The sequence below is a fragment of the Quercus robur genome, chromosome 10 (genome assembly GCF_932294415.1).
Source record: "Quercus robur chromosome 10, dhQueRobu3.1, whole genome shotgun sequence".
In the NCBI taxonomy this organism is placed as follows: Eukaryota; Viridiplantae; Streptophyta; class Magnoliopsida; order Fagales; family Fagaceae; genus Quercus; species Quercus robur.
The window spans coordinates 8,485,262-8,495,635 of NC_065543.1; the positions used below are offsets into that span (position 1 = coordinate 8,485,262).

General features: G+C 29.1%; 1 long non-coding RNA gene across 3 annotated transcripts; it reads left to right on the forward strand.

The window, feature by feature from the left end:
- The first annotated feature begins 2,484 nt into the window (after positions 1-2,484).
- Positions 2,485-6,353, forward strand: LOC126703370 (uncharacterized). 3 transcript variants are annotated; one of them, XR_007648034.1, is made up of 5 exons: positions 2,485-2,725; positions 3,000-3,047; positions 4,786-4,919; positions 5,018-5,100; positions 5,933-6,353. It is a non-coding gene; the product is annotated as an uncharacterized LOC126703370 (long non-coding RNA). The 3 variants fall into 3 exon arrangements; XR_007648032.1 differs by having other exon boundaries at positions 3,011-3,047; XR_007648033.1 differs by having other exon boundaries at positions 3,011-3,047; positions 4,856-4,919.
- Positions 6,354-10,374: the final 4,021 nt, after the last annotated feature.

Here is a 10,374-nt window from a genome sequence, read left to right on the forward strand (position 1 = left end):
AGAGAAGGAATCTGTGGATTCGAAGCTTACATGTTGTCATGTCAGTAAGCTACTACTTGAGGATGTTATGAAATTTAATATGAAACTGTATTTAATATTGGATATTACAAAGAAGTTTTATTAAGACATTTGTTAGTGAATGCCAAAAATAAAAAATGAAAAAATTGCACCATTTGCCATTAATGTTTACTAAATTTACAATGACCTCCCTTGTGTATTTTTTTTTTATACAACCTGCCTTTTATTTCTAATTGTAAAAAGACCTCTGTTTTTTAAAATAAACTACAATCACATTTCTTAAAAAATTAAAACCGTTAAATGAATTAAATGAATTTTAAATATAATTTATAAATTTTTTGTATTTATGCATTTATCCTCTTTACAAATGAAAAATCCCATTTTTTGTTTCCATACAGATTTAAAAACAAAAGGTAATTTTTTTAATTAATATTCAATAACAAACCAAAATATGAAGAATAATACTACAACCACAAACTATTTTACAACATTTTTAAAAAATGTTGATTTGTCCAGTTTCTTATTGGTTTTCATCATGAACTACCATTAATATCACTTTTTTATTTACCAATAACCACTCACTGCATCAGCATTTTGTAAACATTTTTGTAAAAAAGTTTGTATCTTTAACATTATTCAAATATGAAAATATATCAATATTACAAAATTCAATATCTCCCATCAAATAAATATAAGATATTTATTGCGATATATTTTTTTCGATTTATATATAGCACTAAATTTAGTATAGAAATGTTGAAGATTTAATTTAAAAATACATTTAATGTGATAAGAAATTTAACAAGAATGTGTATTTAATGTTGGATATTTATTGCAATAATGTTTTTTGGTTGATATATTACAATAAATATAGTATATAAATATTGAAAATTTAATTTAGAAATAAATTTAATGTGTTGAGACATTTAATAAGCAAGTGTATTTAATGTTGGATATTTATTTCCATATTTTTTTTTATTGACATATGGCAATAAATTTAGTATACAAATATTAAAAATTTAATTTAGAAACACATTTAATGTGTTAAGACATTTAACATGCAAGTGTATTTAATGTTGGATATCACAAAGCACACTTATTAAGATTTTTGTTAATGACCACTGCGCACCTTTGGTGCGGTGGGCACTCAACAAGTACAAATGCTTGTGGGGTGTGGGGGGTAAGGGCCAGGGTTCAAGTCTCCAGGAGGGAGTTTCATACATATATACACTTAGATTAGGTTAGAGTAAAAATTCTATCTTGTATATATATATAAAAAAAAAAAAAAAAAGACTTTTGTTAATGAATGCGAAAAATAAAAATTAAAAAAATTTCATTGTCGCCCATTGATGTTTACAAAAATTACATTGACCTCCCTTGTATTTTTAATTGTGAAAAGACCCATGTTTTTTAAAACTAAACTACAATCACATTTCTTGCAACCTAAAACCGTTAAATCAATTAAATGAATTTTAAATATAATTTAGAAATTTTTTGTATTTCTGCATTTATCCTCCTTTTACAAATAAAAATCTCCTTTTCTTATCCATATGGGTTTAAAAATAATAGAAATTTTTTAAATCAAAATTCAATAATAAACCAAAATATGAAAATGTAACAATATTGCAAGAGTCAATATACCAATCAAATAAACATAAGATATTTATTGCAATAATTTTTTTGATTGATATAGGGAAATAAATTTAGTATATATATATTAAAATTTTAATTTAATAATACATTTAGTGTGTTAAGACATTTAAAAAGAAAGTGTATTTAATGTTGGATATTTATGGCAATAATGTTTTTGGATTGTTATATGGCAATAAATTTATAAATATTGAAAATTTAATTTAAAAATACATTTAATATGTTAAGACATTTAATATGCAAGTGTATTTAATGTTGGATATCACAAATCACGCTTATTAAGACTTTTGTTAATGAATGCCAAAAAAAAAAAAAAAAAAATGAAAAGATTGCATTGTTGGCCATTGATGTTTACAAAAATTACATTGACCTCCCTTGTATTTTTAATTGTAAAAAGATCTGTGTTTTTTTAAACTAAACTACAATCACATTTCTTACAACCTAAAACCGTTAAATCAATTAAATGAATTTTAAATACAATTTAGAAAAGTTTTGTATTTCTGTAGTTATCCTCCTTTACAAATAAAAATCTCATTTTGTTATCCATATGGGTTTAAAAATAAAATAAATTTTTTTAATCAAAATTCAATAATAAACCAAAATACGAAAATGTATCAATATTGCAAGATTCAATATACAAATCAAATAAACATAAGATATTTATATATATATATATATATATATATAAAACCGAAGCTTTTAGAGCTCCCACATTTTTCTACATCAGCATTATTTAAAAAAAAAAATTATTAAAAAAAAAAAAAAAAGTAAAACCCTTTTCTGACCCAATAACTATTTCTCCAAAAACAAACCCAATAAAACCTATTTCTCTCCCTCAAACGCAAACGTATCTCTCTCTGTCGTTCCCCCCACTCCTCTTCTACCTGTGGCTCTGCTACCCCAAACAGATTCTATTCTACAAAAAAAACAGAACCGCCGCATCCAAAAAAAAAAAACACAGAGCCGTGAAACGCCGAGACAGAGATAGCAATTTGATTTTGAGGGTCCTTCACCATTCTCTTTGATTTTCGGGTTGTGGCCTACTTCCTCTCAAAAGGTAATTCTCCTCCGCCCATAAACACCGCTGCTGATGGGTTCCTACTCTTTCTCTGATAAAAAAAATTCCTCCACCGATGGGTTCCCATTCTTTCTTTGATTTTTTGTTATACGTTTTCAAAATTTATAATTTCAGTTGGCTTTGGTTCTAGATTTAAATTCAGAAATTAGGGCTTAGAAAATAGGATTCTGATGTGATTGATTAAATGTTTTCGTTTATATATATATATATATATATATTTTTTAATTCATCTCTTTGGATTTAAATCATTAAGTTTCTTTGCAGAGATGAAGTGGAATACTCTAATTTCATCACAGCAAAGGTATTAATTTCTTTTTCTAATATTCTCTTCAATTATGGTTTGTTGTCAAGTTAGGAATTTTAGTTCATACCCCTTTTCCTCTCTAAATGGGCATAATCCAAAGAACCCAACGACATCGCAAATTGTCTTCTGGAACAAATCGATCTTCCTTTTATTCAAAACATACAAAGTCTTCCATATGTTATTCAAAATCCAATTTTGTTTGACAAATTCACCAGCTTTCTTGCTTTTTCTCTCTGTAATTCTCTCTTTCTCATGTTTTTGCTGGTATAATGGTTGAGAGAATGATGTAAGAATCGGTATCCTTTGTGAAAATAAGCCAACCCTAAGTGTTTGACAAAATGACCCAGAGAAATTAGAATCAATGAAAATTAAAGGTTTGGTAAAAATTTTATGTCTGTTTTGTTAAAATCCTCCCCATCACCCTAAGTGTTTGACAGAATGTCTCAATGAAATTGAAATCTTTTTTTTTCTTACCATGTTGTAATAATGAAATTCATTCTCATTTAAAGTTGCTGCAAAATATGTTTGTATGGCATTGTTACCGTATTGTTGGAATTAGAGATAAGTCAGACTTCATCTATTTGTTTTTTCCATACTCTATTCCTGTTTTATGGAGGACTTTTGGATTGAACTTCAGCTTTAGCTCATGATTTTTGTAGCAATCATCAAATGTTTTTTTTATAGCCCAATTTAATAGGTGTCTCTTTTCTTATCTTTGGGTTGCTACTGACGGCTATAATAAATTTTTGGACTTGGATATGTGACTTTTTGTTAGAATAATACACTTATTGGTATTTGATGCAAGTTTCCTAAAGTTTAGGACTTTTGGATTGAACTTTCAGCTTTAGCTCATGATTTTTGTAGCAATCATCAAATGTTTTTTTTATAGCCCAATTTAATAGGTCTCTTTTCTTATCTTTGGGTTGCTACTGACGGCTATAATAAATTTTTGGACTTGGATATGTGACTTTTTGTTAGAATAATACACTTATTGGCATTTGATGCAAGTTTCCTAAAATTTATGTTGGTTGCAACTTGGGTTCTTATTGTTGTTAATTGTTCTGCTGATAGGTAGCACTTTGATTTTCTTGGAAGGATTGCAAAAATATGTCTTTAACTTAATGGAATTCCCCGTGGGATGTAATGATAGTGTTGGGCAGTTAGGGAAACAGCACTTTTGAAATTTAAAAGGGGTATGAACTAAAATTTAAAGAATTTTTCTTTTAAAAATTCTGTCATACTCTACATTGTTATACTTATCCCTTTTTCATCGCAGGTGAATTTTAGTTCTTTTAAACTTAATCATGTCACTTTAATTTTCAAGTTTTGTTTTCCCTCTTATCTGTTCTGATATTCGTAAGGGGGAGTGAAATTGAGGAATTCTGTCGGTTTGATCTACTTTTGGTTTTTTTGGGTTGCTATGGTTGAATGGTTGGCCTTTGGTTCAACACCCTTAAAAAGGGGTTTTTAGCAAATTTTTAATTGTGTAGTTTTGGTATTTGATGTCCTCCACCGTAAGAATTCTCAGTTTATGCTCTATTTGTATTAACATGAGACCTTTATTATTATTATTATTTTATTTTTTTTGGGGATTTAATTAAAGTTTCTAGGTTATCTCAAGCTTTGGTTTCATGTTTAGTCTCTATTTATTTTGTATTTTAGTTTGACCGAATCTTCTTTAATAGTAGCATCTTGATTTTTGAGGGGTTTTATTTGATTCTTTGTTTGGTTGCAGACCCCAGCTTCTTTTCCAATTTCCTCCTTTAGTAACCCACGGATTATTTTCTGCTTTCTGTTATGCACAGCGAAAGACCAAATCTATATAGTTTAGAAGCTGTCTGCAAATCCCAGCAATAGCAAAGTGAAAAGGTAGAGCTATTTAAGATAGAAATTATGAGAAAATTTTACTAATGATAGAAGATTTTTTGTTGTGATTATTTAATGCAAATTGTTGGTATGGGTTGCAGGGAAAAGAAAGCTATGAGTAATGGACATAGACATGAGTTATTAAAACACTAAACAATTGTATCTTTTTGGTGGTTTGCTATTGGTAATTCTTTTCTTCACAATCATGCTATTGTTTTCTGTTTTTAATTTTTAATTTTTATAATAACAAACATTTATAACTAAAGCATTGAAATATTTTGTGCACACCATGTGTTTGAGAAAATGCCTTGCTTACTCTTGCATTAGTTTGTAGCCACTTTATGGTTTGTGCATCTTGGTTTTAATTGATACTGGTTATTGACTACTTTTTGTTATGTATCAATCATAAGTTATGATGATACAAAAAATATTCTGTTTGTACCCAACGATCGGAAAAAAATATGTTTTGCCAAGTCATTAAAGGATGAAGAAACTCTTAGATGTCAGTTCTGCTAAATAGCCAATGTACTTAATCAGTAGATTTGATTTCAATTGCTAGATTTTCAATTGATATAGAAATAATGGAATGATGGATTGTTGTTCTTTTCAAATTTTTTTTATAATGAAAGCCTTATGGTCAAAGCATAGTTTGTCAATGTTACTTTCAACTTTCAAGCATTCAAATTTAGATAGGTGCTTGGTAGAACTTTGTTTCTAAGGTATTTAATTCAATGCATTGAATAGTCTTTTTTCTTATTTTCTGCCAAATAATGCAGTGGCTTGGTATTCAAACTAATATTTTCAATGCTTCGTTCTTTGCTCTCTTTTTATTTTGAAAATTTTTTTCCTGGGCTGAATGAGTTGTCCTCTATTAAGGTTACAACTGAGACATTATATAGCACTTACATCAATTCAAATGCCTACGTAAAGCTTTACATGAATCATTCTTCTTTTTTCCTTGCTTTAGCCTCTTTTTCTATTTGCTAAGATAGAGTAAATTTGTGGTTTGTTGATAGTACTTGCTACATGCAATGAGAATTACTATAGTTCACAATCGAATGAGTTTTACCATAGTTAACAAATGAGTTTCTTTTGGAACATCTGACTCCTCCTGCCAACAGTTTGAAGCCATGTCATATCATGTACAACAATGAAGATGACAATGGGAGAGATATTTTCCAAAGATTATATTGAAATTTTATTGTTTAATAGATTGTGCTGATTTTTTTTTCGACCCAATTCTTTTTATGTAAATAATTATATTAGAGGGTACTTGTGTCTGGTTTGTATTCTATATTTGATTGAATTGTAGTTTAGATGAATCTTTGGGTTTGGAACAGGATATGGAGTTCGTACATAACCCATTTTGGTCCTTAATTGTATTGTGGAAAAATTTATTGCAGAGAGATGATTAGAGTCAAAATAATTATGCTGCTACGACAATTCTTATAATTCTTTTCAATTAGAGTATGAAATTGAAATTTTGAAATTTTTTGGCCTGTTCGTTGTTGGTGCTTCTAACTATTGGAAAATTTCATTTATTGTTGTTTTCGTTATCAATCTGTTCTATTGCCAGGCTTACCAAAAAACACTTTTTAAAGTTTTTCTTTTTTCAATTTATTGGAAATATTGATTAATTCTTAATATTTAATTCTTCATTTTATTTTAAACTTAAGTTTGATTTCTATTTTTCATTAAGTAATTTAATGTTTCATCTTTATACAAAATAGTTTTCCCGTGCATCGCACGGGTTAGCGACTAGTTGCAATAATTGTTTTTGATTGATATAGGGAAATATATTAGGATATATATATATATATATATATATTAAAATTTTAATTTAAAAATACATTTAGCGTGTTAAGACTTTTAAAAAGAAAGTGTATTTAATGTTGGATAATTATGGAAATAATTTTTTTGGATTGTTATATGGCAATAAATTTAGTATATAATTATTGAAATTTAATTTATTAATATATGCAAGTCTATTCAATGTTGGATATTACAGAACACATTTGTTAAGACATTTGTTAGTGAATGCCAAAAACAAAACAAAAAAAATGAAAAAATTGCACTATCTACCATTGATGTTTACTAAAAGTACATTAACCTCCCTTGTATTTGTAATTGTAAAAAGACCTCTGTTTTATTAAATAAACTACAATCACATTTCTTGCAACTTAAAACCTTTAAATCAATTAAACGAATTTTAAATATAATTTAGAAAATTTTTGTATTTATGTGTTTATCCTCCTTTACAAATGGAAATCCCATTTTCGTATCCATATGGATTTAAATTGTTTAAATTGCAATTTTTAATAGTTTAAAATTATGCATAAAATATAAGCTTATAGATCATATAGTAAATAACATCCGATTGACACAAAATTTGACATATGTATTAAGAGCATAAAGAACATGCAATTCAATGGTTAGATTTTTAAAATATGTAGTAATGTTTGTTTTATTGTGTAAAGTTGTAATTTACAACTATATGTTTTGTTGGCTTTAATTCCGTGCCAAATTTGATTGTAATTTTATTTAATCTTTTGTACCCTGTATTTATTGTGAGATTTAATTGTAAGGGTTGTGTGATAGAGAGAAAGTGTGTGAAGACTCAAGCAATTGAAGACAGAAAAGTTTTCGCGGGTAGCTCGCGACTAAGCATCCCACAAAATGATGCATATGCCCTACACATAACTAGAATGTGAAGAGTCAGGACAGATGGAGATAACTGTGTCTCACAAGTAGCTCACGGGTAAGCCTTCCCGCGAGACACCCGCGAAACATTCTGTTTTGTCAGACTGTGCTATCTGATACACACTTTCTGTATCCACACTATATATACCCACATTACCCACAAAAGTTGAGGAGTGCTTCAGAGAGAAAACCCTAACCATAAACCTTGAGAGTTAGAGATTGTTATACCTACATATCTCTACACATTTGCTTGTGGATTTCCTCTACTCTTACCTCTCCATTTCCATATCATTGAGAGGTTGATAGCCTAAACACTTACCACACCCTTTTAGAGTGTACAGTGAGGTTTTGGTGCTGCTGGGAAACATTGGAAGAAGCCAGGCTTTGGCGGATGCAATCGGGTGGATTGCGGGATCCAGAGAGCTAGACAAGACACGGTTCCGAGAAGCCTTGTTAGAGTAGGAGCTTGGAGGGCTTAGGTACAGCAGGTAGATTAGGATTGGAGGGTCTCTTGCTAATCCATGTATTCCAACTGATTGTCTAGTGGGTCGATTACAGCTTGGAGGGCGGTGGAGAGGTTTTTTGCCGAGTTCTTCGGTTTCTTCTTCGATAACACATCGGCGTGTTATCCTGTGTTTGTATTCTTCTTCCCTACTCTTTTAGCTTTCATATTACTGCTGTGTTATATTTTTTATGGCTTAGAGTAGTCTATTTGTTCATCTGCTCGCTTTTACTCTATTCCGCACTTAGTATTAAGTTAGAGTAAAATCAATCGAGCCGTAACTTTAATTTGGGGTGTCTAAATAGTTCTTGTGTTTTCATATATTTTCGAGCTTTCATATTGATTAAAGTTGTAGTCTTAGGCTATAACCAATTTTGTAGTTAAACTTTGTCCTAATAAGCAAGTATTGAATGTTGGATTTTATCACAATAATTTTTTTGATTGATATATGGAAATAATATGTGAATATAAATATTGAAAATTTAATTTAGAAATACATATAATGTGCTAAGACATTTTTTAATCAATGTCAAAATAAAAATAAAAAATAAAAAATTGCACCATCTGCCATTGATGTTTACTAAAATCACATTGACCTCCCTTGTATTTCTAATTGTAAAAAGACCCATGTTTTTAAAAATAAACCACAATCACATTTCTTGCAAATTAAATCCTTTAAATCAATGAAAGGAATTTTAAATATAATTTAGAAATTTTTTGTATTTAACCATTTATCCTCATTTACAAAATGAAAATCCCATAATCTTATCCATATGGGTTTAATAATATAAGGATATTTTTTAATCAAAATTCAATAACAAACCAAAATATGAAAATATATCAATATTGCAAGATTCAATGTATCTATAATGGGAAAATTTTCCTAATGTAAATTTAAGGTGCATTTATTATGTCTTCCAATCATTTAATATTTGAATATGTATTGTAAATGTACAATGACAATTTCTACTTATAAATAAGAAAGCAAATGCATTTCAAGTGTAACCAAATATCTATTTTGAGCAGTAGAAAAATGAATCAAATGATCATAGCCAAACTATATTCTTTTGTGTTTATCCTTCTCTTAGCCTTTGGCCAAAGTACTTCTTCTCTGTCAACAAACGACATTTTAACACACTCTGTAAGAATTGTCAACCATCTCATCAACCATCCCCTTACCTATCATTGTAAATCTGCGGATGATGATTTAGGCATTAGAACTCTTCAACCTAATGGAGAGTGGGAATTCTCTTTTGATGCTGCTACTTTTAAGATAACAGATTTCTACTGCTATTTTTTTAATGAACACTTCTATGCTACTTTTGATGTGTATGTAGAAGATAGTAAGTTTGAAGACAAATGTGGTGGGGACCATTGCATTTGGACAGCACAATATGACGGATTCTACTTATATAATATGGATTTGGGTCAAAATGTGAAGTTGCATAATTGGACAACTCAATATTAAGGTGGTGAAATGTTTATGGATCAAAATAACTGAAATTGATGATTTCATGAGGGGAAATTTATATGGATTTTTCTATATTTTAGATATTAAATTTCTTGCAATAAATCAATGTACGAAATTATTGCAGTAAATAAGCTTGTCTTATATTTGCAGTAATTACTTTGTCTTATATTAATAAATGTGTATTTTTAATTTTCTAGCATTAAATATACTTGCTTATAAAATGCACTCGTAATAAAATATAGGCAAAAATGCAATTTACACCTACATGGATCTTGTGAATGTCCTGTCATGTCCACCAACTTAAACAATTCTTAGGTGGTAGTAGGTGGGCCCTATAGTCAATCCCACCATGGAGTTCACCTTTCTGTGAAAGCCCAGAGCACTATTTCAAAACTAAAATTTTTACTTTCATTACCTCCAACTTCACACAGCTGTCTTACATGACAGATTATGAATAGTAAAGAAAAAATAATGGGTTTATGTAATAGATTGGTTGAAGGTCAATAACAGTTTGCCAGTTAAAGAAAAATTTGGTATTTATTTATTTATTTTTATTTATTTATTATTAGAATAGTATGGTAATTGAAGAGACTTCCACAACTCTTCAAAACTCATTGCCCAACCTCTCCTCTTTGTGTTGTATTGGCATTACTTTTTGTATTTTTGACCACATTTTTATAGTTTTACCTAGTCTCTTTCACCACTTTCAGCAAGGATGGAGCCTCTTGGCTCCTTTGGGGGGGTGGGGCGGCATAGCCCCCCAAAATTTTTCAAATTTCCCTTAG